A 21126-nucleotide genomic window follows, 5' to 3' on the forward strand; every position below is an offset into this window, starting at 1 on the left:
TTGTCCAGATATATGTACATGTATGTGTAACTGGGTCACCATGATGTAGAGTAGAAAAAAAATTTTTATTGGGGAAATAACAATTTAAAAAAAATTTAAGCAATAAATAAATAAAATTTAAAAAATAAAAAACGGAGATGAAAATGTGTTAATGTGCATATATATATATTTATATTTATAGTCATACATTTGTTTCCTAACTCTGTCCACTGAAAGGTACTAGGAAAAGCAGCAGTATCCCATATCATATCTTGTTTTTTAAATTCCATAGTCCACTAAAAGAAATAAGGACTCCTTGGAGAATTGACTGATTCCTGCTCACTACAAGTAGAAAGAATCCCTCTAACCTCTGAATCCTCATGGTGCTGTACATTCATTTAGTGGAAATAACAGTACCCTGTTCTATGCCAAGGTATTTGCATACCCATTTTCCCTCCAAGACAGGAGTCATCTGCTAGATCTTTTAGATCTTTCTGAGTGCTTTAGAACTCAGTGTTTCTTGGACTGTATAGGGTCTCGATAAATGATAGTAGGAGGGGAGGCAAAATGGCAGAAAAGAAGGAAGGAGGAAAATAAGGTGTTTTCCAGATTTATATTTTTTTAAATATCTATTTAAGAAAATGTGCTCAACAAAGCTCTTTTCACATTTAGGATACTCACATTAGAAATAAAATGGTGTTGCCCAAAACACAACATAACCATGGCATGGGACAAGAATTTCCAACAAGTAAATCAGACTCCTCTCCGACAGATATTGAAGATTACTTGACCTCCTGCCAGATGCCATTCCTGATATCATTTACCAGTCGTCAGAGAGATAACCCATAAGGGCACCTTGTACACTATTCTAATCAAGAATTTCACTACCTGCTTTCTCACCTGGCTCCCTTCTTATTAGTATCTCCTTTCTTAATTCCCTGACAAGAGATTTCAAATCTTCATGGAAATAAAAATTAGCACTCTTCAAAATCTTTGAGAACTCCTGATACATTAGGTCTTAGATACACCAATCCCCTGGATGAAAAACAATTAAGATGAGTAGCACCAGGGATAGTCATAAAAGGCACAGTTCTCCCCTTTACCTGATATTTTATGCTCTTACTGCTTAATTATGATTTTATTGACTACAGTGTTCACCAACCATTCAAAATAATTACAGAATGTCAGGTATAATTTTTGCTTATGGAATGCTTAGATTGAGTACAGATGCTATATGAACGCCTAGTCCTTTTAAGAAATGTTTGTATTTCCTAGTAAAGTCTAATAAGATAATTTATATTGCTTAGATTACTATAAAAAAGTATATGTGGAAAATTTTAGACAAAAGTTTAATATTCATAATTTGTGGGTTAAGACCAAATAAAGGAAATTTAGGTAGACCTTGTAACAGTTATATTTCTGGCTTCATGCCGTGTTTACAAAAGAGTATTTATCACAGAGACATTAGTTATTACAAACTCCATATTTTACAAGTGGGGAAACTGAGACAGGACAGATTCTACCATCACAAAAATCATTTAATGCAAAGTATAAATGAACTCCTCATTCTTTCCACTACATTGTGTATTTGGTTTCATACTGATTTTGTGTGTGTTATTTTCATGTGATGTGAGTCCTCTCATTTTGATGGTAGCTACACCTCCTAGACAAATAACAAAGAGAAAAGCATCATAACACAACAAAAATGTATTGATCTTAGATCCCTGGCCACTCGAAAACCCTGTGTCGATGTAAAATACCAGGACTGATTTGCGCTTAATTCACAGATTCCCTTATACACAAAAGGTCTTCAATAAATACGTATTAATTTGATTTACCTGTTTAATTTGAAACTATCACTATATCTTCATGGTTGATATATTTGTTCATGCTGGCAAAGTAAAAATTATTTCAAGCTTTCAACTTTTAAATATTTTATGAAATGATCAATATACTTTTTGTGGTAAAATATAAAAGGCAATGACAACTTGACCTACCAGTAAGCAATTTTATATTTTACTTTAATTATGACTCATAAATCTTTAATTATGAGTATAAGGAAGACCTACAGAAATAATTGCCAGTGCTTTCCCTTTGATATTAATGTATCATATTGTCCTGTGTAATTTAAAATCAATGTTAATAACTAAGTTATATTTCAGAAATGTAAAACATCTTGGAAAAAAAGAGTCATCAACTATTATCTGGCTAAAATGCTCCTTCGTTAAGCATTTTGAGATGTAATTGATGCTGTTCTCTCTGCCTACACACCCTTATCTCTTTCCCCATGGAGTGTTTAATAAAATTATGGAAACAGTTAATTTATGCAGAATTTCCTAAGTATCTACTGAACTATCAGAATTACTTGGCTTAATTTAGGCCACAAAAACAGAGTACTTAAAGCCGGAGGTTATTTGGAGGATTTCTCTTCAACTGCCTAAAGCAGAATAGCTTATCCTTTTATGTAATTAATGGGGAAAAATCATATAGATATTTGGATTAATTATTCATGCCCTGGACAACTGCAGCTAATCTCTTGCATCAGATCCCTGTTACTACCTTCTCAAGAGTGAATGTGAAGTTTTTTGGTTTTTAATTGTCTGTTTTTGCTTGCTTCTTATTTTATACCTAATTCTAAGTCCAGTGGCTAGGACAGAGTAAACATAAAATAGAACTGGTAAAAAAAATCACTGAATGTTTGTGATAGCATTCGTAATCCTCTTGAACTAGAATATATGCATCAGTATTAGAATGTGTACAGACTCTCAGTACTAGATAGATAGTCGAGATGGTGGATGATTAGATAGGTTATAAGTGTCATTCACCTTTGAAAATATATGAACCATTTAACTTCTATTAGTGAGTAATTAGATGCTATAATTACATTATAATGTGAGTTCTACAATAATTTGCACCACCAGCAAATATATTTAAGCTCCAGTCTTAATTCAAGCTTGAAATAGTATTAATTCAAATTTTCAGTGCAGTAAATAATGTATAGCACTTGATTTTGACTCCTAGATATTGGCTTAGGACCTTTAACATATATTTGGATGTTAAAAATGGAAACATTCCCAGTGGCTATTGGGAAAAGTCCTAACAAGGAAGATAGATTTTGAATGTTAATTAATTCTCACTATATTAATAATATCACAGATGGCCTTGAGTAAATTGATTTTTTTTTCTTAATGTTGCCTGGGACCATTTTAGACCACTTATATAACACTGCAAGAAATAGATAGGCCTATTTTATTTATTTGTCATGACAGCATATATATTAAGTTAGACAGTTAAAAAATAATTTTGACAAATGCTGAACCCTAGTTTTTGTTCCTGTTTAGGTCGTAGATGATGATAGCTGCTTCTATTCTTTATCTTGGTCTTAACCTAACCCCTTCCCTTTTTTTCCATTTTAACCATTTTTATTTAAAGTCTTTAAAATTATATTCATGTTGGTTTAGTCCATAGAATACAAGAAAATATCATCTAATATTCCTTTTGACTTCGTATGTTCCAGGCTATCAGGGTTATCTCTGTCAACACCAGTGATTTTAGAGAGAATGACAAATATAGAAGATGTGGAAGACAAGTACTGGACATGTCCTGATCAAGACAAATATTGAAAGGTGATTTTTAAAATATAGCTTCCTAGTAGCAGCTTTGTTGATCTGACTCTTTCTCATAAAAGCCAGTTACATTTTTAATTTCCTACTCATTAGAAATTCCAACTGTATAAAGCCTATGTCTTATTACAGAAAACTAAAAATGCTTAAGCCTGCACTATTTTAATTCCATTTTATTGGTAGGATTTTGTAATAAGTTAAAACAAGTATAATTAGGAGTTCCCATTGCAGCTTAGTGGGTTAAGAACCTGATCTAGTCTCTCTGAGGATGTGGGTCCAATTCCTGGTCTCGCTCAGTGGGTTAAGGATTCGGCATTTCTGTGAGCTCTCACGTTGGTCACAGCTGCAGCTCGGATCTGGTGTTGCTGTGGTTGTGGTGTAGGCCAGCAACTGCAGCTCCAATTCAACCCCTAGCCAGGGAACTTCCATATACCACAGGTTTGGCCATAAAAAAGAAAAAAAAAAACAAGCAAAAAACAAGTGTAATTAATCAAGCAGTGTCTATAAAGATGCCTAAATTTAAACAGTATTTGACCATAGATATTTCTCAGGCTATAACATAAAAGCTATACTATAGGGGAAAGGGGGGTTAATGAAACAGCCAATTTCTTCAAAGAAAATATATCGAATAGAAAATATGATACAATAAAGTTATGTGGCATCTAGACCATGTCTAGCTAGAATTTTTAGTACCCAGGACATTGCATAATTTCTTTCCATGTCAAGATGTAATGATAAGTTTGTTTCTTATGTTGTAGAAAGATAAAGGGATAGTCTTGGTTAATGTCTGGAATCAAAATTCGAATACACCTTCCAGTATGACCCGGTCTTCTCTAGATCTTTCTCTCCTCCCTTCATCTGTGAATATCTCAGCTTGATCTCAAATTGTCTTAAGGTCAACAACTTCTGCACACTAAGGAAACAAAATAGAGTCTTTGATCATAGGTATTCAGTTTCACAACAGGGAGAAACTGAAAGAGAAGAGAGATCCCACAACTCTCAGAAGGGAAAAATTTTTTAAATTCTAAAAATGTTTTAAAATTGAAATAAAATAGCCTGATTCTCTTTTCTAGACTCATAGTTATTATTCTAAAATCATTACTGAAAAATTATTGAACCAAAGCATTTTTAATGCATTTTTATTGTTAATTCATGTTGAACCACCTAGGAGAAAAAATCCTCAGAATGATCTCCTTTTCTGACTGCCCAGGAAATACCTGGGTTAAAGAAAAAGCAACCTCATCAATAAACATATGTATCCATGTGCCAACATAAAGGTGGCAAACTATTAGATTCTCTCAAATCTGTACAAAAACAACAAAGTTAGCAACATATTCAGCCTCCTAGCAGTCTGAGTTTCCCACACTGGGGTTCTTTTACTGACAAGAAGCTATGATTTGTGTTACCAAAAAATGTCAGCTCCTAATTTGGATGAAGCTGAAATGAATTATACATAGGTCTTTAGAAGCAGTGTGGTCTACAGTGAATGAGGGATCTCAACAAAATCCAACCGCTGACGTGCTGAGTGCTTTTAATAAGTCAATCATTATCCATCTGCCTCTATTGCAGCGTTCAAAAAATGGGGGTGTGCAGAGAACTAATTATTAATGTATGCCTGCAAATTATTTTGAACTTCTCTTAAAAAGACATCAAACGGAGAAATCATTCCTGTTTGTCTATGATGAGCATTATTTCATTTTCTTTGGGGCCAAAATATTTTTCTCCTCCTACATTTTTCCTGGCTCCCTGAATCACTGTTGCCCCACTGTTCCTGCCTGATTTATTTCCTAAATGATCATTTCTAATGATTTTCCAGTCATCTCTTATAGGATATTTTACATCATTCCCTATCTAGAGAACTAACAAAAAGAAGTTGAGTCTGTGTGCATGTGTTGCTGGAGGTGTTGGTGGGCGAAGGGGAGGTAGTCTTTGTTGTTATAACATTTATCTCAAGCAGTGGGGAAGTTCCCAGTAAGAAAGTTATAGTCATTTCTCTTTTCAGGAACACAGATGGTAAAAAATTGATCCTAACTGGAAGCTATATGGCTGCCATGAAAATTAAATCCTGGTGAGTTTCTCAATATGTGAACTATTGTACTCTTACAGAGAAATCTAGGCACAGGCTAGGACTGAGATTCAGGACAGAAAAAATGACCCATAATAGTTTAAAACCATGAAACAGACAGTGATGGATAATTCATCTAATAATCCAATTCGCCAAGTGTTACATACTTAAGTTCTAAGTAAAGGAACCACTGAACTAGAATGGCAGTTAGAGGAAATCCAAAATTCTGAAAGTAGTAGGGGCCAAAAGGAATTAAGGGCACCTGTCAAAAGGAATGATACTAAGATTAATGCTAGGAATCTAGACTCACATGAACCCAGCGATCACAAAACACATCCTACTGGTAACAGAGAAATACACCTAAAGAATAAATGTGATCAGTTCTATAAAAATGCATCATCTTCCCTGGGAAAGAAACTGAAAACATACTTCTTTATTTGTGTTGTTTAAATCTACAGTAACCAAAAGGGCTATCTTGTATTTACCATCAAGTAAAACAAAAAGTTTTGTATGATAAAACTTTCATATGAAGAAATATAGCTAAGACTGGCAGTAACATGAGCCCACTATACATGAAAGGTGAGCCTACACCTGCATTCTGAACTTGTCTTTCTCAGAAAGCACTGCAGAGAGAGGAACCATTAGAATTGACATTATGAAAAGAGTCCAGTAGCAAAGACTTTTAAAAACTAACCATTAGCAAGGTCTTAGTCTGAGCCACAGAAGAAAAATAAGACAAACAAAATTTTCATAAGCCAAAGTCTGCTTGTCTTGGACATTTTGCAAATGGAAAACATTAGATTCTATTAAATCTTAAGTCATTTATTTAAGGTTGATATTTTATATTTTGAATTTACACTACCAGTTCATAATGATTAAAGCAAGTCTGTTTAAATTTTTTCTTCCCTCATCCTCATACCAACATGAAAGCTCAATAGGAAAAACCAATCTAGCCAACTGTAGGTGAAAATTTATTCTTGTCCATGTCTCAGTATGAAATGTCAGAATTGTGGAGAGTGAATGGAGGAAGAGCAGTTCTAAAAATAATAATGAACAATGTATATCCATTGAGGATCTGGTCAAGAATGACCAGAAGCTAACCATTAAGACTGCCACCCATAATTGAAAATATTGAAGTTGCCCAGTTTTGAGTACTCTCATCCATAGCAAAAACCCATGGAATGCCAGCTGTCATTGTTTTGGCACAGGCAGTATTGTTTCTTCTCATGCCAGGCCCACACATCTCCTTTGCCACCCTCAGTTATTTTTTCAAGCCAACCAGCCCTCCCAACAGCTTTCCCTGTTGAGGTGCAGTCCTTCCTTTTGAGATTTCCTACCTAATTTGTTTATATTTCAGTGAGGATAAGCTAAAATTTACTGGACATGAGAAGAATTATCCTTTTCTTCTTCTTGTTGTTGTTATCATTATTGTTAATGTAAAAGAGATTCTAAAGCACGACCTCCACGTATAGCCATGTGACTTGGACTGCATATTACACAATGCTACAACTTCATGGAACAACATTCACTTTGATGTGAATGGTGCTTCCAGAAATTATAAAGTGCAGTAGTTCTGTCCTGTATGTCCATAGATGTATAAAGAGTTTAAAAATCAGTTGAAACTGGTTCTCTCTTCCTACTGGTCTTCCTAAAAAAGTGTATAAATCACTCATTTATTTTCAAGTTGTACAGAGAATACAATCTCCATATTCTTTTATGATACATTGCTAAAAACAACAACAAAAAAAAAAAAAAACTAAAGGAGGAGAAATTCTTAAATATCTAGCTTTCCTTTCCAAAGGGAACATTTCAAAAAGAAGAAAAGGTGTTTAGTTAGCTTGTGTTTCTTTTGTTTTGTTTTCTTTTTTTCAGCTGGTATATTCACCAGAGCTCAACAAGAATCTTTTTTATTTTTAATGTGCAAATGTACAAATTGCATTTTCTGAAAAGAACATTTTAATTCTGTGAATAGTCTTCACGTTATTATGTAGAGTGGCAAATTTAATTCAAGTTAAATTACTTCAGAGTTAAATGGCTCTATTCACATCTACTGATCTTAAAAGGACAAGAAAATGATTGAATTTTTATTGAATTTATTTTGCAGCTAAACTGAGTGTGGGTTAATTGTTTACAAATGCTGTTATAAATCTAAAAATATCTATCTTAATGATCATCCTCTATTATATTTAAGAAAGTAAAGGACCCTAGGAATGGTATCTCCCTTCTTTTCCTTCAAGTGGTACTGAGAAGAAGGAAGTCACGGATATACTTTTAAAATCTCACTTAAAAAAAATTTCATTGATACCCCACAATCTGAAAGATATCTTCTAGGGAGGAAGAAAGCATGACAAAGCAGAGAATAAAGAATATCTTTCTGGACTTGTAACCCGCTCCCACACAATAAATAGATCATAACATACCAGAAGCCAAAAGAACTCCCTAAATCACCAATTTGTTTTTCTCTCACTTAAAAAAAAAAAAAAAGCAGGGAAGACTCAAGTAGGGACTTCCCAAAAATAATTGTATCCCACTGCAAAAATGCTTTGCAAAGTTGAATAAGAAAAGGGGAAAAATGATAAGATTTTTAAAACTTAATGAAAACAAATTAGAAAATCCTATATGAAAATCATCTGTTTTGTTGCAGTTAAATAGTGCCAGAGGCACCTGGAAGAATTCCTACATTTTGACCACAACGTTCACCCCTACAGATAAAGGAAAGAAGACCAAGAGACAAATGGAGAGAGGTATGTGGGAGCTGCCAAAAATGAAAGCTTGGCAGAACAGAATCAGGAACCTGGGAACATCCTGCAAGGAGTGGAGGTAGTCATCTGATGCCACCCATCTGCATGGGGTAAACTGGTGGGTTCCTGAGATCTATTCCAAGGTCAAATACACTCCTTTGATCTAGGACCTCCTGCAGGGTTTCTCTTGCCACACAGTCCTGTTGGGCTGGGTCCTGAGAAAACACAAGTATATCCATCTTCTTTATGTGCTCGCTTGGCCCACAGAAGATTCTCTTTTTTTTTGGCACTTCCCCCTTTTTATTTATTTATTTATTTATTTACCCACTGTACAGCAAGGGGATCAAGTTATCCTTACATGTATATATTACAATTACATTTTTTCTCCCACCCTTTGTTCTGTTCCAACATGAGTATCTAGACAAAGTTCTCAACGCTACTCAGCAGGATCTCCTTGTAAATCTATTCTAAGTTGTGTCTGATAAGCCCAAGCTCCCGATCCCTCCCACTCCCTCCCCCTCCCATCAGGCAGCCACAAGTCTTTTCTCCAAGTCCATGATTTTCTTTTCTGAGGAGATGTTCATTTGTGCTGGATATTAGATTCCGGTTATAAGTGATATCATATGGTATTTGTCTTTGTCTTTCTGGCTCATTTCACTCAGGATGAGAGTCTCTAGCTCCATCCATGTTGCTGCAAATGGCATTATGTCATTCTTTTTTATGGCTGAGTAGTATTCCATTGTGTATATATACCACATCTTCCGAATCCAGTCACCACAGAAGATTCTTAATGTTTGACTCCCACAAAATTATAGAGTACAAAAGCTGGCTCCTTGATCCTTGCCTTACGCACAAAGGAAACATACCAGCCTGATTCTTGCCTTCACAGTTTTCCAGATAAGCATAAGCACAAATCTCATTTTTCAAACAGCTTAATGGTCTAGATAATTTTTTGAGTCCCCCCCATTTGACTTGAAGAAAAGGGAATGAATTTGTGTCCCCTATACTACCTCTTCTTTCCCGTAAGTGAGAAGAAAATGCCACCATATTCTCTACTCCTAAAAAGTTTCTTCAGATAACTTGCTTGATTAAGCTGTAGCCTCCTCTTAATGTGGACTAGAGTTGTGTGATGGTCACGGATCTATATGTCATCTGTTAAGTGCATGCAAGAAAATGTGTCTAGCACATCTGTTTATATCATAAAGTACTCATTATCCATTTATCTCAACTTTGAAGTGTAGCCAATGTTCTGAACTATCAGGATCATTCCTATTTGCTCTATCTTATGTAATATTTGAAATATTTTTCTTACAACATTTGTTTGTGGCTATATATTTTGGGTTGATGTTATCACATTTGCTAAGCTAGAATGCCTTGTTTTTCTTCAAAGAAAAATGGGAAGAATAAGGCATCTACCTACACTTTGTTCTCACAGAGGGGCCATGATTTGATTTGTTTGGTTTAATGGTTCAGCAACATGTCAAACAAGAATTTCTCTTTTTTATCAGTTAAAATGACTACTTCTTGCTAACTTCAGTTACAATGTTATGTGAATTAACTCTCCTCCCATAATTACATATTTTCTTTTAAGATTCCAGAAGAGGTCAGATATGCTTTTGTCTATTCAATGTATCTTCTAAATGCTGCGCTTTCCTTTCAAACACATGGGTCAGCCCTTATTCTGGAACTGAATGGACCCCATACCTTATTCCAGTATGGATGCTCATATCCACAAACTTGCAGATAGCTTTGCAAGCAAAAAGCAAGAACCACATCTTCATGAGGATAATTCAGACTTTAAGCTTTGTGACTTTTAGAAGGCATTCAATTTCTCTAGACCTCACTCTCTTATTTATATAGCAGATATGCCAGGCGCCTCTCAAAAACTCAAGAGTTTTCCTCTTTTTTCTAGGTACACAGATAGACTACATTTCCTGACCTTCCTTGCAATTAAATGTGGCCACATGGGTGAATTGTAGTCAGTGGAATATGAGCAGAAGTGATATGTACCTTGGAGGACTATCTCATGAAGATCTCCCAGGTATGCTCATCTATGTTCTTCCTTTTCCTGGGTGGTTAGAAAGGAGATGACCCTCAGAGAGACTTTGGCAAACCCTGCTTAATGAACACAAACCTATGCACCTTCTCAGAATGCCTCACTGCCTCAGTCTTTTCAAAGATATCAATCACTGCCTGGACCATTCTGCAGCTGCCTTTACTGGTACTGTTGATGAGTTCTCCAACGTGGTTGGGGCCCCAGGCGAATCCCCATGCCTGCATGGCCCTCATGGCCTATTCATGCCCCGTATTTCTCTATGATCCTTCTCTATGATCCTTTGCACTTTTGCATGAGTTTCCACACTGTATCTTCAGTGGCTGGCTCCCTGAGTGCTCAATGAACAGTTGACCACACAGCCTAGAAGTGTGAGCCCTGTAGCGTGAAATTTGATCATGAGAAACATAAAATAGAAAGACCAACTTGTTGGATGAATGGCTCTATATTTAGAGAAGCCCTCTCTGCTGGGCTCCTTTTCTTTTAGCATGTCTTGGGGGAAATGTCCAAAGGGGGATATTCTACTTCTCTTTACCCTTTTTTCTCTCCTGAACCCAGCTGCCTTATGCCTTTTCCACTTGCCCATTATATTCAATGTTCTTTACTCTTGGTTTTGTTTTGTTTTGTTTTTCTGTTTTTAGACCCCCACCCTCTCATATGGACTACTTTTATTCTGGAATGAAGATACTCCAATCCATGTGTATTTTAAGGAGAGAGTCTCCATCATGGAGGCAAGTATATCATGATGTATCATGTATTATTTTTCATAAGTTAGCTCTTTCTCTTTGTTTGAAGAGTCAATCTGGTTAGCAGTAAAAAGGTAGAGATATATTTATTTTACTACTCAGACTATTTGAAGTAGGGAGAATGTGATGACAACTCTAGGTCAATAGCTTTAAAAACATGACCTTTAAATGAACAAAAAATTATCCTGTTGTGAGAAGGGAATGGTATTAGTAAAAAGAGCAAAGACACAGATAACTGTGCTACCCATCTGCTTCTGCAAAGGAAGTGATTGAACTTTCTAAAAGGACTCCAAGGAGGTTCAGTTCCTCATAAGTGTTGTATACTGTGCTTCTTTTCTAGGCCCTCTTTATGCCATGCTTCCAGTTTGTTTTGAGCCCAGATTTAGCAGCGATCTCTACTTACTAGACGTATCATTTTTGGCAAATAATTTAAATTTTTTGAGTTTCAACATCTTACCATATAATGTGAACATTATCTACTTTATAGGTTTTAGGAATATCAAATATGGTAATGTACTTAAAGTATTCTAACATATGATCTATCACATGACAAGTAATCAGTAATACAGTATGTTCTGTCTCTCCCTTTCCTCGATCTTCCTCTCTCTAATTGAAACTATGCATCAATGCCGAGCAAGATCAAGAAAGGTAGATCATATGTGATTGCAAGCAAGAAAGTTAAACTCTTCTTGCCATGTGTGGGTGAGGGTCCTGAGGCAGGACAAGGGTCAACAATATGAGTAAGTGGACTGCTTACAATATTAATTGCTTCGATAACTCTGGTGCTTCTGTTAGGAAATTAAATCCTTCATTAATGAATTTTGCCCTCTTTCTAATTCACACAGGGAAGTATAGAATCTAGCCTGGAAGTTTCTCTTTTCCTTTCAGTCATTGTACCTTTCTGTACTTATTCTTCAAAGATAAAGCAGAGTGCATTAAGTCAAGCAAGTAGAAAATAAACTGTACGGCAAAATGCTTTCTCTTTATTGACAACTAAATTGAGATTGACATAAAGCAGGGAGGTAGACAATTTAGTCAAATGATGAGTGTGACTAATGTTCTAAGCAATTTCTAACCAAGTCAAATCCAGTATTTTACTATTTGCTAAAAGCTCCTAGGGCTTTTGGTCCAGTTAGTTTGAACAAGATCCAATCAGAATCCTTAAAAATACACATAAAGCTAGAAACAAACAAGCTAGGTAAAAAAATGAGGTAAAGGAGTTAATGTCTTGTATATTTTCTATCTGATTAAGCTAACTTCTTATAGACATGTCATATTGTCTCTATCTCTATCTATAAAATGGGATTATACAGTCATATTACTAAAAGGAGACTCCAAAAATTCTTCAGTATGTGGTTCTGTCTTTCAACAGGTCAAAGGTCCTAAATCAATTAGTATCAAACCTGCTCATGTAGCTAGTGCCCTTCATTGCTCATCCACTCTAGTATCTAATAATCCAAATAGTGATAAATTAAAAAAAAAACACAAATAGGTTATGGTTTCTTTTTAATCCATATAATGTGTCCAGTTCAGTGCAGTTAACACCAGCAAACGTCCACTGCTTACGTTTATTACCATGTGCAGACCAGAGGAGTAGGTGCTATCATTTATTCAGGTCAATCATGGTGCTAATAAGGGCACATTTGTCAAATCAAGCTCAAATAGTCCAGTTAATAGAGATCTATTATCTAGTCATAAAATACTTTCTCAAACCTGGAACTACAAAATTAAACACATTCATTCCTTGTGGAACAGGAAGACCAAGCAAGAGCTTATGGTTCCACTAGACAAAAGAATCAAGGCATGAACCTTACAAAGAGTGACCTGTTGCCCTCTAAGGGAAAGACACAAGCCATCTACCCACTATCATTCCATCAAGTTCTCTCTTTGCATACCTGATGGAGAAATTCTGATCGTTGTAATGCTGAGCTTTTTGAAGCTTTAGTCAAATTTCAAGTTCTTCAGTTTACTACCACATTCCAAAAGCAGTCCACATGGTAGGACTTAGGAGTTTCACTTCTAACCCTTAAAAGGCAATAGCTCTTCAATTATCTTGGCTTAACAGTCTCACTTATTCTTAGGCCAACACCTTCTAAACACAGGCCTTATATTACATCCTTCCTCATAGTTTACCCTAAGGAATACCATATATAAATACTTTTTTAAAATAAAAGTGTCCTCTTTTGCTGTAAATAATTTTTATATTGGAAGAACCTCAACTGCCCAAGAACAATAAAAGGTAAGGAGAGACAGAGAGGCCAGTTGGTAGACTCTGATTGCCAAAGGTTTAAAAAAGTGATTTGCTCTAAAGTAAGATACCTAATACTAAATTTTTATCACTGATGTCTTTAAATTGCTTTTTTTATGTGAATATTACATTTTTGATCCCATCAATGCAGTCTGAGTTGTTGAGTTTGATAACTGACTGACTTTGAAGTTGAGGGTGTGAAGGGGAATCTTTAGTAATTGAAAATTTTTATAGACTCTGTTAGTAATTACTGTAGTTTCATAAGATTTTTAAGTACAAAAATTTAAAAAGAAATTGGGACTTCGGAGTATAGTGTAAAATTGATTTTATTGTATCAAATTACTCTAAATTTTTCTACAATTTTTACGTAGTTAGAAAGAACATATAGGCTATAAACTTCTGAGCCTAAATTTTTTAAAGAACTTATTCCATCAATTTTCTGGCATAGATGCACATTTTGCACAAAAGCACAACCTCTACAAGAGTTGCTAAACTGGTCATATTTTCTGTGGCCATGCAGAGAAGTAAGAATTATATAATCATGTTTTTTTTTTCTTTTCACTTGGAATATTAAAAATAGAATTGAAGATTTTACTTGTGACTGCCAAGTCCTAAGTTGACACCTATCAAAATGAAAATGCAGGCAATCCTCATTGTTTATTAATTTTGTGCTCTCGAATTCACCTACTTGTTAAGAGTTATTTGTAACCCCCAAGTCACTATCCGCTAAGCTCTCGAGGTTGTTCACAGACGCAGGGAGCAATAAAATATTTGAGTCATCCAGTGGCCACATCCCAGCTGAGGTTGAACAAGGCAACATTCTGCCTTCTTGATTTAGCTCTCGCATTATAAACAAGTGTCTTTTTGTGGTCTATTTGGTGCCACATTTTTCACATTTTTTGTGCTTTTTCTTGGTCATTTCGCTATTTAAAATATCCCCAAGCAAAGTAATAAAGTTCTGTCTAGCGTTGCTCAGCACAGAAAGGCCTAATGTGCTTTAAAGGAGAAATGCATATATTAGATAAGCTTCTTTCAGACCAAGTTATGGTGCTGGAGGCCATGAATTCAGTGTTCATGAATTGACTGTATCTATTAAATAAGGTGTCCTTAAACACAAACACACATAAAAGCAAGTTATGTATTGATCAATCACAACACGTCACTGTTGTGACCAGAGGCTCGCAGGGACCTATCCCTGTTTTCTCCTAGTGCAGTATTCATTAACTCACTGTTCGTGGCAACTTTAGAGACACTACTACCGCAAATAACAAGAATCTTCTGCAAATACCTGTGGTCAGAATTAGTCCAGGGATGATTAGACCATGGGAATACTCTCAAGTTACACTTAATTGTGATCTCATGGCTGCCTTAAGTTGATCTTTTACTACCTCCCACTCAGCCAAGAGCTTTGATCGCTTTACCTTCCACTCCTACCTCATCTTCATAACCACATGTTAACTTGGGATCTCCTCGTTAACATGATAGGCTCAAATCCCTATAGATATCTGAAGTCCCCCGTGGCATTGTTATAAACACCCAAGGATTGTACACTTTCTGCTCACCTCTCATTCATTCGACTCGTTCTGATAATGTCATTCAGTCTATGGACTGCCTCACTCTGCTATTTCCATGAAAATCATAAATAAACAAAAATTTCATAGAAGCATGAATTTAGTATTATTACCTGAAGTTTGAGGGCTGTGGAACACGACAAAATTATAGATCAGGTAAACAAGCAACTTTATAGTGAACATTAAGCATTATTATCATTATTAGGGCCACACTTGCAGTATATGAAAGTTCCCAGGCTGGGGGTCGAACCAGAGCTGCCAGCCACAGGTATGCTGGATCCATGCCGCATCTGCAACCTATGCTGCAGCTTATGGCAACACGAGATCCTTAACCCCCTGAGTGAGGCCAGGGATTGAACCCACATCCTCATGGTTACCATTGGGTTCTTAACCTGCTGAGCCACAATGGGAACTTCAATGCATTCTTATTCTTTAGATATAGCCACACCATCCCCGGAGAACTTCTAATGCTTTGTCCTCCTCCACCATGTCTTGGACTCACCACCATGTTCCATACACATAGCCTTTCAATAGCAGAAAACATATGTTTTATGTTCTTCTACAGAAATATTTACTATCCCTTTATTTGACCCTGGAGCAGTATGATTACTAGTACCTAAAGAGTTTCATTATCTACTCCAAGTGGCCTATCAAAGTCTTTTGCCGAACCAAAGTTAAAATATCCTCCCTAATAGAAATCCTTTTGCCAAGGTCAAACTTTAATACACTTTCAGCATCACAGAGCTAGTATACAGTGGAGTGAGGATTGTAGACTACATGCTTGGAATCCGCTGCCTGTTATCTTTTTCTTTTTAATTGGATTGACCTGCAACACTATGTTAGTTCCAAAGACAGACATGGTGATTTCATAATTCTATACATTACAAAATGATCTCCACAGTAAGTCTACTTCCCATCTGTTACCATACAAAATTATTACAATATTATTGACTATATTCCTCCTGCTGTACATTTCATACCTATGACTCATTTGTTTTGTAACTGGAATTTTGTACCTTTTACTCTCCTTCACCCATTTCACTCACTGCCCCCCACGACTCCCACTTTCCTCTGTCAGCCATCAGTTCTCTGCATCTATGAGTATGTGTCTGTTGTGTTATGTTTATTCATTTGCTTTTGTTTTTTAGATTACATATACAAGTGATACCATATAATATTTGTCATTCTCTGTCAGACTTATTTCATTTAGCATTAATACCCTCCAAGTCCATCCATGTTGTTGCAAATGGCAACATTTCATTCTTTTTTTATGGCTGAGTGATATTTCATATATATATATATATATACACACACACACATATATGGTATATTGTATATATCCACAATGAAATATCATTCCATTTTATGTATATATACATTTTCTTTATCCATTCATAGGTCAATGGACACTTAGTTTGCTTCCATATTTTCTGTTATTAATTTCTCCTTTTATGGTTGTTTACATATTTAGGTCTTCCTATGTTGGGTACATATATATTTACAATTGTTATACCTTCCTGTTGGATTAATCCTTTTATCATTACATAATGCCCCCTTCTCTCTCTCGTTTTAAAGTCTCTTATCTGATATAAGTATTGCTGCCTCAGCTTTCTTTTCATTTCTGTTTGCATTTTTCTGTTCTCTTTTTCTTTTTTTTGTCTTTTTGTCTTCATAGGGCCACACCCATGGCATATGGAGGTTCCCAGGCTAGGGGTCTAATCAGAGCTGTTGCTGCCGGCCTACACCAGAGCCACAGCAACGCTAGATCCGAGCCATGTCTGCAACCTACACCACAGCTCACAGCAATGCCAGATCCTTAGCCCACTGAGCAAGGCCAGGGATTGAACCCGCAACCTCATGGTTCCTAGTCAGATTCGTTTCCATCGCGCATGACAGGAACTCCTCTGTTCTCATTTTTCTATCTTCTCACTTTCAGTCTGTGCGTGTCTTTAGATCTGAAGTGAGTCTCATTTGTAGCATATAAATGGGTCTTATGTTTTATGCATTCACCCACTCTATGTGTTTTGACTGGAGCACATAGTCCATTTATTTTTAGAGTAATTACTGATCGCTATATACTTTTTTCATTTTGTTGATTGTTTTCTGGTTGTTTTTGTAGTTCTTCTTTATTCCTTTCTTCTTCTTTTCCTCTCTTCCCTTGTGATTAGTTGACTATCTTTAGTGTTATGTTGTGATTCCTTTCTCTTTTTTGTGTGTATACCTATTATAGATTTTGGGTTTGTGGTTACCTGTGAGGTTGCTTTTCCTTTGTTGTTTTTAAGATTCCTTCTTTATCTTTAATTCTGGCCATTTTAATTATAATATGTCTTAGTGGATCTTTTGGGGTTCATCTTGTTTGGGACTCTCTTTGAGTTTGCTTCCTGGACCAGGATGTCTGTACCCTTTGTTAGGTTTACCAAGGGAGGAAGGTGCAAGGCCAAGTTGATAAGGCAGGAAAGGTTTATTAAGGCATCCAAAGCAGATGAGCTGAGCTCAAGACGGCAACAGAACCAACTGTGAGGAGATGATAGGCTTGTAAAGGATCTGTGGTGGGAACTTGTAGTGGGAACAATGAAGAAGGAGGAGGAAAGGTCAAGGGAGGGGTGGAGGGTCAAGTACCATGACAGAGGGCAGTTAATCTTTGTAGGTGGTTAATCTATGTGGCAGGTCATTGTTTCTTGCTGCCAACTTGAGCATCCACATAGACAAGTTCTGGTGGGCCTGTTTCCCTTGTCTTTATTTTGTGTTTTGGCCTTTTAGAGCATGTGCTAAGAATTACCCTAAAATAGGAATTAAATCTGAGGCAGCATTATATCTATAATCTCATATAAAATATTGATCTGGACATAAGACTATATGGAGGCTACCTGCTGTTTTTGTTTTGTTTTTTATTGTTGTTATCTTTTTACCTCTACTCTTGGAGTGTGCTGACAGAGCAGATTTGGGAATGAAAGATGACAGAGGTTGTTTTGGGGCCCATTGAGGTAAAAGTTCCATTAGCCATGGGTTTCATGAGAGTCTGTCCTGTTTGATAAGTTAGCCCAAAGGGTATAGTGTGAGAGTTATTAAAGATAAAGAGATTGTGTTCATAAGTTTTTGTGTGGTATTTTGCAAATTTTCCCCCAATGAAGTGTTACATTGTGTTGTTCAGCAGGCATATGGGGACCCACAGGCATCCACGTACCTGTAGTGACACTGAGTGAGAGTGTGTGGTTGCAGTAGGAAATATTCAGGTTTCCTAGGGGAGAAGACCAGTTGTAGTCAGATATATGCTGGAAACAGAGATAGGCCTTATCAGCCAAATGGGTAACTTCTCCTATTGGTTGAGAGACCCCTGGACATTTACTTAAATTGGTCCTGAACTGTTGATCTTTTGGAAAAACAGAGGCTTTATGGTAATTTAAATTTAGGCTATGAAGGATCTCTGGACTGAGAGGAAAGGTCCATAAAACTATTGAGGACTCCTGAGAAGTTTTTGGAAAATCCAGCAATTGGTTAGATTTATAGCCTGTGCTATAGACTGGACAGTAGGAGGTGAGGGGGTGACAAGACCCTCCAGAAGAGGGTAGGTGTTGAAAGAGAAGTATTAGAGTGAGTAAGGTGGAAAAGGAAGTTTTGAGGATCTTATGAGTTGGGCAATTTCTTAAGAAGGATCCAGAAGGCGTGTGATCCAACTCCAAGGGTAATCAAAGTCTTTCTGTAGGAGTGATTCCCACAATAAGGTGAGGATATGAATGTGAAGATCAAGAGGGGCAGTGGCTGCTATGGTCAGTATTTGTAGAGGGAGAGAATATGGGATGTTAAGATTTAGGGGGAAGCAGAGAGGGCACAGACAATATGGTCTATTCATAGAGGACTATTAATCTAGAGAGAAGGAGCTGTTTTCCCAATAAACACTTGGTGGAGGCAGTCTGAGGAGTACCAGGGAATCTTGTCACAGGGAAGAGTGAGGAAGAGAAGAGAAAATGCCCACACAGACCAAGTGCTATTCCTTCTTTCTGCTGTACAGAATTTGAAGGGTTGTGATAAGTCAGGAAGGAAAAGAGCAGGGGCAAAGATAAGGGTCTGCTATAATTTATGGAAGGGATCTTTAATACTGACAGTGGGGTCCAGTGCTCAGTTAGAGGCCCTTTGGTAGCTTGGTATAAAGGATGAGCCAAAAGCCCTAAGTTGGGGATCCACATACAGAGGAATCCTGCAAGGCCAAGGAAAGATAGGCGTTCCTGTTTGGAAGTGAGAGGAGAGAAAGAGGCAATAAGCTGTTTTGTATCTACAGTGATAGTGTGATGTCCTAAGGTAATAGAGTCTGAGGTATTTGACCTGGGGTAGAGGGGTTGAAGTTTGGTGGGAGAGACCAGATATCCTTTTTTGGCCAGGTGGTTTAAAAGTTTTGCCATATGTTTAAGAGAAGTGTCATAAGATGGGCTACAGAGTAAGAGATCATCCACATGTTGGAGGAGGGTGCTAGGGGTGAGATCAAGAGTGGTGATATCTGAAGCTAGGGCCTATCTGAAAAAATGGGGGCTGTCCCAAAAACCCTGAGGAAGGACCATCCAGGTAAGTTGATGCCATTGATGGGTGTTGGGATCTGTCTGAGTGAAGGCAAAAAGGTTCTGAGAGTCTGGGTGTAAAGGGATAGTAAAGAAGGCATCCTTAAGTTCCAGTATAGTGAAATGGGAGGTATCTGGGGGAATAAAGGATAGGATGTTATAGGGGTTAGGAATCCCCGTGTGAGTTGGAAGGACTGCCTGGTTTATAATGCGGAGATCTTGGACGAGGCAGTAAGAGCCATCTGGCTTATTTTACCAGTAGAAATTGGAGTGTTGAATGGGGAGTGAGTGGGTCAGAGTAAGTTATGAGAAAGAAGATAGTTAATAATAGGTTAGAGGCCCCTTTTGCTCTCAAGGGACAAAGGATATGAGGTTGGCAGGGTTAAGTGGATGGATCTTTTAGCATAATTTGAATGGGAGCATGATATTGAGCTATGGAAGGGGTGGAGGTATCACATATCTTGGGTGAAACATGGAGGCTGGGAGAGGTAGTTTATCAGGTTCTGGATGAGTAAGAAGGAGGAATTGGGAAGGGTTGGCAATGGAGATAGGAGTGAGAAGCATAAGGGAGGCTCTGAATTTAGGTAGAATATCTCTGCTGAGACTCGGAGTTGGACACCTGGGTAGTATCAGGAAGGGAGTTCCTGATAGGGTGCAATTTAGAGGAGGTGCTGTTAAGAGTTTGGAGATTAGGCCATCAACCCCCATTATGGCGACTTGAGAGGGGTGCATTTGGCCTGCAAATTAAGGCAGTGCCAAATAAGTGGCCTCCGTGTCAATAAGAAAAGAGATCGGCTTACCTGCAACCAGCAGAGTTATCCAGGGCTCCAATGGAGTGATAGGTGTGGGGGCTGGGAAATCCAGGCATCCTGTCTTCTGCAGCCAGGCCGAGGAGGCTCAGCAGGTTGAGGTTCAATGATTCTAGTCTCTCTGCGTGAAGGGATGTGGCCCTTCCCTGAGGGGGCTGGTCACAGTCGACCTTCCAGTGGCCTCTCTTGCCACATTGTGGACAAGGCCTGGGGGAGAGCAAGGGTTAGGGCAGGCCTTTGCCCAATGGCCTTCCTTGCCATATCTGTAACATGGGCCTGGAGGAGCCTCAGAGCCATTGTCATTTCAAGGGAGCCTTTATCTTTGGGAGCCCTGAATGGCAGTTGCCAGCATTTGGTATTTAGCCTGATCTCTTTTTAATTTGTGGCTTTTAGCCTCTTCATCCTGATTATTAAAGACCTTGAAGGTGAGATTCAAGAGATCCTGTTGTGGGGTTTAATGACCATTCTCCAATTTTTGTAGTTTCAGCCTTATGTCAGGTGCAGACTGAGAGATGAAGTGAGTGTTTGAGAAAAGACTTCCTTCTACTGGGGAAGGGTCTAAATTTTTATATTTTTGGAGAGCCTCCATTAAGTGAGAAAGAGGGCAGGGTTTTTATCTGAGCCTTGACTAATTTCCTTTAGTTTTTCATAGTTCACAGCTGGGGAATCTACTTGATGGTCCCAGGCTAGATCTTGTCTGGGGACTGCTACTGCTCCAACTGCATGGTGGTTATCTTGCCA

General features: G+C 37.4%; 1 long non-coding RNA gene across 1 annotated transcript in view; it reads left to right on the forward strand.

Moving 5' to 3' along the window:
* The window catches only part of LOC125124344 (uncharacterized), a 135994-nt gene extending 124809 nt beyond the window's left edge, over window positions 1-11185 (forward strand). Inside the window, exons 3-7 of the long non-coding RNA XR_007134275.1 lie at window positions 3497-3605; window positions 5605-5670; window positions 8312-8411; window positions 10321-10449; window positions 11103-11185. This is a non-coding gene — a long non-coding RNA (uncharacterized LOC125124344). The remainder of the gene's footprint in view (window positions 1-3496; window positions 3606-5604; window positions 5671-8311; window positions 8412-10320; window positions 10450-11102) is intronic.
* Window positions 11186-21126: the final 9941 nt, after the last annotated feature.

This window comes from Phacochoerus africanus, chromosome 4 (genome assembly GCF_016906955.1).
Source record: "Phacochoerus africanus isolate WHEZ1 chromosome 4, ROS_Pafr_v1, whole genome shotgun sequence".
NCBI classification, from domain to species: Eukaryota; Metazoa; Chordata; class Mammalia; order Artiodactyla; family Suidae; genus Phacochoerus; species Phacochoerus africanus.